Genomic DNA, 8,108 nt, shown 5'->3' on the forward strand with positions numbered 1-8,108 from the left:
TCAGCAGTTCAAATCCACCAGGCGCTCCTTGGAAACTCTATGGGGCAGTTCTACTCTGTCCTATAGGGTCGCTATGAGTCGGAATTGACTCGATGGCACTGGGTTTTTTTTTTGTTTGTTTTTTTTTTTACTGGGTGATCACGTAGAATGAATTGGAACATATTAACTTCTAATGTATTTTTTTGGAAAAACTCTAGCCAATGGGATATGAGTAGAATGAATAAGTCCCTTGGGTAATAAGACAAACAGACAAACCAAAACTAAAATTTTGTGTATATTATTCTGTGTGCTTTTTTCCTTTCAGCTGACTGGCATGTTGCTCCAGTATAAAATTGAAAGCAACATGTTGAAGATAGCGTAGTAACTATCCATCTAGATTGTTGCCGAAAAATGTGTGGAGCAGACCTCTCTCTCCAAAACTTGCTCTCCTTCATAACCACTCCCCTTTTCTCAATACTATCAACTTAGAATCACCCTAGCCTCCTATCAAAGAAGAAACATATAATATGCTCAGCTTTTAAATATTTAGTTGTTATTGCAATTTAGTTTACTGTAATATACCACTAAGTAGCTGATATGGGAGGAAATTGTCTCCAAGTATTTTTTTTTTTTCCCTTCATTAAGTTAGTGTTTTGCTTTTTTTTTTTTTAATAAAAAAAAAGAAAATGAAGAAACTCAAAGATTCACTGTTTTGATCAGAACTGATAAAATTCACACTGGTCTTTGACTATGTTTCACTGAAACCAAAGGTGGTGTAGAATTGTGCTAGGAGTGCACTGTAGATAGTTCTAATGTGATCTTGCCAGTCTGTTTCTGAGATGCATTCCTCCTGATTTTCAAGTAAAATATGAAAATGTTTTATACTAAAAAGTTTTGTTCAGATTTCAATAATGAATGCCTAACCAAATAGATTGACAATTAAAAAAAAAAAATTAATGTCATGAACAAAATCTTTGAATATTGTAACTTGAAAGAACTCAGGTCCAAGGCACCTTCATGTCTTCATAAAGCATGTTTATGATGAGAAAAAGGAACCCAAATTTAGATGAAATACGCTGATGACGACAAGCTAAGCAAGTCTATATAGCTTTCTTTCCCTGAGGAATAGTAGGGATAGCTGGTAGATTGGAAGTACAAAGATTAGTTTTTAAAAATGTCTGGCAAACTCAGATGTATTTTTTGTCAGTTTCACTATTTGATAAAGTCCAGTACGGTTGGTAGCCAAATAGTAAGATTCCAGATCACATGAAAAAATGTAATTTAAAGACAGCAAGAAAACCATATTTGTTTTTAAAGATCCTTCATTTTATTAATCAGACCAGGATGCTGATCTTAGGAAAGAATCACTACATTTTTCCATAGAAAATGATGGGTATTTGGATCAACTTCTACTAAAATATTTCTTATTAGTGTTATCAGAAATAAACAGATGTAGTTATACTGCAACTGATCACACTATCCAAAGTGAGCTTCGTCAATGTTTCAGTGTGTTTGAAACATCAGGAGAATGTTGGCTTACACACCTCTCCCAGCAGATCTTGTCTGTTCTCCTCACACACCAACTATGGTAGACACTTAACAAGGTAAACCATCCTCACTTAACTGCCTGGGAAGGGTGTGGCTATGGCAACCGTTCACGTTTTCATTACCAACCTTAAACTCTTAGAGATTAAATAGTTCTTGCCATATTATGTGAGACAACAAAAATCGAAACCAATAATTATTTAACCAAAGAATGATATAAATATAAATAGTATTTTAAGAAATTCCAGAAAAAAATGCAATGAAGAGAGAAAGTGTTATTGAAGTTTTGAAACTATGAATAGAAAAAGTTTGAAAAAAAATTTCCAGGAACAAACTAAAAATCTTATATAAAATTGTGGTTTCTGATGATTCTGTGTCTGCTAAGCTGGATAACATGAAGTTATTAATGGAGGTAACTGTTAATCTTCAGATTACAAGACATATAAGTCAATTGAGTGTTGTTTAGAAGATTTCAGGAGACTGTGAAACACATTTAAGAGTTAGATGGTAGGATCACTGACCATTTCCACTGTTTGTTTTGTTTATGCATGGAAGCTCAGTCAGTGTCTCATAATAGTACAGGAACCCACTCTAACCAAAGACACCTATCCCAAGTTTGGATGTCTCATGGCAATAAAGGGTGGTGTTAATATTGCAAAATCTACTAAGAAGGAGCAGACATTCTTAACTATCAGAAAACAGACATATGGGTCTTGAGCATAAAATGGGTGTCAACTATCTCCACAGGCAGGTGGGCTTTCCTCATTTATAGGTACATATGTTTCCACTGTTGATTTACCTGTATCTCCTGCTATAACAGTCTGGTATGTTTATCTGACTTTGGGACATTATTGAATATTTTTGGAACTGGATGTTAAATTATTCTTAGCCCAGAAGAGTTGTGTGCCATTGCAAATGATTTTCTCACTCAAAAATAAATACATACTGTACACACCAGCTTACTGAAATCCATCATCAGGAAGAAATTCACCTTAGACTACCAATTACTTCTCAAACCATGGCCTTCCTACTCTGTGCATTATATCTTTTGATATAATGCATCCCAGGTCAGTATCTATGGAGGGACTGAGTGAGCTGAACTTTGAGATAAAAAAAAAAATCATTGATTCAGGTTGAATGTAGCGAGAAAGAGAAGATTTGAAATTTAATATTTCTACACTCTGGATGAAGATAACCCATTTTAAGTCCATTTTAAACATTAAATAATGTCTATCTCTCTGGTATTGCTAAGTCTGACTTTATTTAAATCCTCTTCCAAATACAGAAAATGTTCTAATACCCTAGAAATTAAGGGAGCATTATCTAATATTGCGTTTCCTTTAAAACATGTGCTTGAAGAGTCAATTAAATATGGCTGATTTGCTAAAATTTGAAGCATTATTTTTGTATTTTTGTTTTTATAAAAATGTGTGCATGCTTTTTTTTTTCTTTTTTTAAGGGACATACAGTATTTCTCTTAAATTGCTGTTTCTTCTGGCATTTCAGAGCACCCTATAAGCTAATCTGTACAAGTACTTGCAAGAACATCTGAAAATAAAAAATAATAATAATAATATGTACTGTGTGTATGTTGGTAGGTATATCACTGCCACTAGATAGTGTTTCCTACAGCCCAGAGCTGCAATGTTACTCAGAATGTTAGGGAAATACTTCATTCCCAATAAAATCTGGTGGAAAGAACATAACAGACAGAGAGACTGAGAAAAACAACATAAATCTATACTGAGAAGATGAAAACTCACTTGAATTGGTAAATTTCTGAAACAGAAATCATAAACACTAAACAAAAAAAAAGATTAACTTTAATTGCAGTTTTATTAAAAATATGTGTGTGATGCACAAATATGAAAACTTAAGACTTCTTTTGCGGTCAGAAGCTCAATTTGAAGGACCAAAACCACAGAGAGGCTGAAAAACAGCCAGTCTGCAAAATCAATGAAAAAATGAATTCCAGATCACAGGAAATGGATGTGTATTATACAACCACTGATATTGGAATAAATTTGGAATAGTTTTTCAAGCCTGGGGAAGAATTGAGGACAAAGATTCTTCTGTCTCCTGAATGTCTCTGGTGACTTAATGTCCGGATGGTGCTTAAAAGAAAGCTGGCTTATAAGACTGAAGTGTCCCAATGGAGTATGGCAAAGCCTTTTAGTTGATTACAACAACACCAAAAAGTGAAGGCCCTTATCTAATCTCTAATCAAACAAGCTTTCTCCTTGAACAGAAAACGCCCGTATTTTCAGTTAACTGGCACTCATCTTAATTTCCATATAAATGTGTTCTCCTGAAGCACTTGCCATTATGTGCCAGAACCAAACTCTCCTTTCTGTGGGTTTCTGAGAGCTAGGGAGATTGTAACATTTCTGTAATTTCTCTTCTTCTAAGATGTCCACTCATAACTCCATTGCCTTCAAGCTGAATCCAACTAATGGTGACTTATGTGTTAGAGAGCAGAACTGCTCCAGAAGGTTTTATCAGCTGTAGTCTTTACAGAAGCAGAACACCAAACTTTTTCTGTGGGACCACTGGGTGGGTTTAAACTGCCAACCTTTAGGTTAGTAGTAGCACAAACCACATGCACCACTCAAAGATCTAAGATGTTCCCCGTAAACTCTAATTCTATACGTATGTGGCCATGCCTTTTGCATGTCATGCATGGAAAAACTATATTTGGATATAGAAGAGATGTAAAAAGATTTTTTTTTTTTAATTGTGAAATGTGTCATGTACTAAATTGTGTGCCCAAAAACAATGTATCAAAGTCCTGTCCTCTGTACTTGTGGAGGTAATCCTGTTTGGAATTAGAGATTAAGCCTGTGGCTGATAGTTCTAATTAACCAACTCAACAGAAACCCTATACACTTAGACAGAAACAGAAAAAGACAGGACAAAATAAAGGAAATCTGTGTGCCTGGAACTCTATAGGCAGGACATAGGCCAATGGAGTTTTTTTTTGTTTTTTTTTTTTGCAACACCTGTTACCCTCCAAGAAAAGAAGGGGATCATCCTGGGAGAAGTTCAGAAAGCACCAGAACTATTAAAAGGAGGATGAGAGGTAGAACTACCACTTCCTTGGTTTCAAAGAATGGAGTCACTGTATTCTAGATTTTAAAGGGTAGGGTTGCCAGGTATGATTCAGAAAGTGAAGTTGCCACTACCTCAGTTCTGGAGGGTGAGGCTGCTGTTCTGGTGGGCCAGGACAATGGAGCCACGATCCAAAGTTAAGAGGATAGGGCTTCATGACAGTTGGCCAAAAGAATCAAGCATCCCAGAGTGAAGGGGATGGGATCACTCTCATGGTGGTTCTGGAATGCATGGCTGATGTTCAGGGGCAAGGGTCTTCTTTCCAAAATCTACAGAGCTTGCCCAGTGTCCAGGGCCTGGAGGAAAGGGTCATGTCCCTGGAAAACAGAAAGTTCTTTTTAAGTCTTGAGAGTTAATGCAATTTGCTCTGCTGGGTTTTATAATTGCTTGATACCGATGACCCCTCTTTCCCTCCAATTTGTCTAATTAGGATGAGACTGTCTACTTCATCCCTGGTTCATCATTTTGCTTTCAGAGAAGGTTACCTGTATCTTAAGTTTCACAGGTCCACAGATGGAAAAGAATTTTGTGTCAGGATGAAATATACCCAGTCTCATCCATATTTGAATGAGATATTTCATAAAATGAGACTTTGGACTTATAGATGATGCTAGAATAAAAATTTTACTGATAATGCAATAGGGTGAATGTGTTTTGCACATGGGAAAATGCAAATTTGAGGGGTCAAAATGTGGAATGGTGTAGACTGAATTATGTTCTCCAAAATAAAATATTAAAGGAAATATAAGCCCAAGAGACAGAAAGGGCAACATAAACCAGAGGCTATATCAGCCTGAGACTGGAAGAACTAGATGGTGCCTGGCTAACCCTAATGACTGCCCTGACGGGGAACACAACAGAGAATCCTTGATGGAGTAGGAGAAAAGTGGAATGCAGATCTGAGATTCTAGTAAAAAGACCAGGCTTAATGGTTTGATTGAGATTGGAAGGACCCCAGAGGACATGGCCCCTGGACTCTGTTAGCCCAAAACTAAAACCATTCCCGAGGCCCACTCTTCAGATAAAGATTAGACTGAACTATAAGACATAAAATGATACTGGTGAGGAGTGTGCTTCTTAGGTCAAGTAGACACATGAGACTATGTGGGCAGCTCCTGCTCGGAGGAGAGATGAGAAGGCAGAGGGGGACAGGAGCTGGCTGAATGGGCACAGGATATACAGGGTAGAGAGGAGGTGTGTGCTGTCACTGTATAGGGAGAGTAACTAGGGTCACATAACAATGTGTGTATAAGTTTTTGTATGGGAAACTAACTTGAATTGTAAACTTTCACTTAAAACACAATTAAAAAAAAATCAACTGGAAGAAAAAGAAAATGTTACTGAAGTCTTGGTCCCTGGACCTGTGGATATGATCCTGTTTGGAAATAATATTTTCCTTTTTGTGCTAATGAGTTTATAACAATATAGAGTGGGTCTTAAATTTAATCACTTTTACTTATATAAAAAAAAAAGCAGAATAGACACAGAGACGTACACGGGGTAAACATCACATGATGGAAGACACAGGGCAATTGCATCTGTAAGCCCAGGAAATCCAAGGATTTTTGGGAGCTGCTAGAAAGTGCTCGGTGATGCAAATGTTTAAGTGCTCAGCTACTAGAGGCACCACAGAAGACTGGATTTGCAATCTGCTTCTGAAAGGCCACAGCCTTCAAAACCCTATGGAGCACAGTTCTACTCTGTACATTTGGAGTTGCCGTGAGCTGGAATCAACTAAAGGCGACTAATAGCAATAATACTAAACCCACACAGAGAAGCTAAAATAGATAAGGAAGGCCTTCCCACTAGATCCAAGACCTAAATTTGGACTTCTCACATCAGGAACTATGAGAAAATAGATTACTGTTCTTTAAAGTCATCCATTTGTGACATTTGTGCTACTGGAACACCAGAGAACTAAGACAGTATTTTTAAAGTGACTAGGAGACAGCAAGATAAAGAGATGATAGCTTAAATATGAAAGGAATAGTATCTGGCAGATAAAAAAAAAATGCTTCATAAAGCAGAACCAGGAACAAGGATTGAAAATAAAGAGGAAGAAGTTCTCAGCTCAGTTAAGGAAAATCTTTCCAATGTTAGAGTTGTCCATTAATTTAACAATTTGCTCTATGAAATGAACAGCTCCTGGGGTGAGACAGTCTTCAAGCACAGCCCAGGTTTTCATTTGTTAGAAACATTCAGATAGAGACTTATATTGGTTTAGAGTTGGAGCTAATGATCTTTTAAGATTTATCTGTATTTATTTTTAGTGCTCACAGTGACTACAATAAGGCTAACATATAGTGTGAAAATGGACATAGAGAAATAATTAAAATGAACATTTATTGAACAAAAATTTTTATTTTATATTTATGTTCTAAGAGATACAAAAAGTATGCGGTAGATCATAGTACTAATTAAGGATTATTTTCATACTCTTGATTAATAGGTTTCACGTGAAGGAATATTTACAACTAACTTGAAATCTGAAAGTAGAGATTTGACTTTACATATTTTAAAATGCATGTGCTTGAAGTTATTTACAGTAGATTTATAAATTTTATAAAGAAGTATATTGTAAGGAAAGATAAAAAATCAATGCAGACCTTCTTTAAGTTTCCCAAATCATGAATAACTAGAAATTGGATTAAATGGCTCTGTTAGTATTACAATGAATTGTGCAAAGACCTGGAGTTAGAAAACCAAAAGGGAAGGGCAGACTTAGCATTTCTCAAGCTGAAAGAACAGAAGAAAAAAATTCAAGCCTCAAGTCGCAGTACCATAAGATTCCATGGGCAAAATATTGAATGACACAGGAAGCATCAAAAGAAGATGGAAAGAATCAGAGTCAACTTACCAAAAAGATCTGGTCAACAATCAACCATTTCAGGAGACAGCACATGATCAAGAACTGAGGGTACTAAAGAAAGAAGTCAAAGCTGCTCTGAAGGCATTAGTGAAAAACAAGCCTCCAGGAATTGATGAATATCAGTTGAGACATTTCAATAAATGGATGCAACGCTGGAAGAGCTCACTCCTCTAAGCCAAAAATTTGGAAGACAGCTACTTGGCCAAACGACAGGAAGAGATCCACATTTGTACCCATTCCAAAGAAAGATGACTCAACAGAATGTGGAAATTATTGAACAACACCATTAATATCAAACACAAGCAAAATTTTGCTTAAGGTCATTAAAAAATCTTTGCAGCAGTATGTGAACCAGGAACTGCCAAAGTTCAAGCCAGGTTCAAAAGAGGGTTTGGAACAAGGGATACCATTGCTGATGTCAGATGGATGATGGCTGAAAGTAGAGAATACCAGAAAGATGTTTACCTGTGTTTTATTGATTTTGCAAAGGCATTTGACTATGTGGATCATAGAAAATTATGGATAACATTGTGAAGAATTAGAATTCCAGAGCATTTAATTGTGCTCATGCAGAACCTAAACATAGACAAAGAGTCCACCATTCTAA

The sequence above is a fragment of the Loxodonta africana genome, chromosome 2 (assembly GCF_030014295.1).
Source record: "Loxodonta africana isolate mLoxAfr1 chromosome 2, mLoxAfr1.hap2, whole genome shotgun sequence".
Classification (NCBI taxonomy): domain Eukaryota; kingdom Metazoa; phylum Chordata; class Mammalia; order Proboscidea; family Elephantidae; genus Loxodonta; species Loxodonta africana.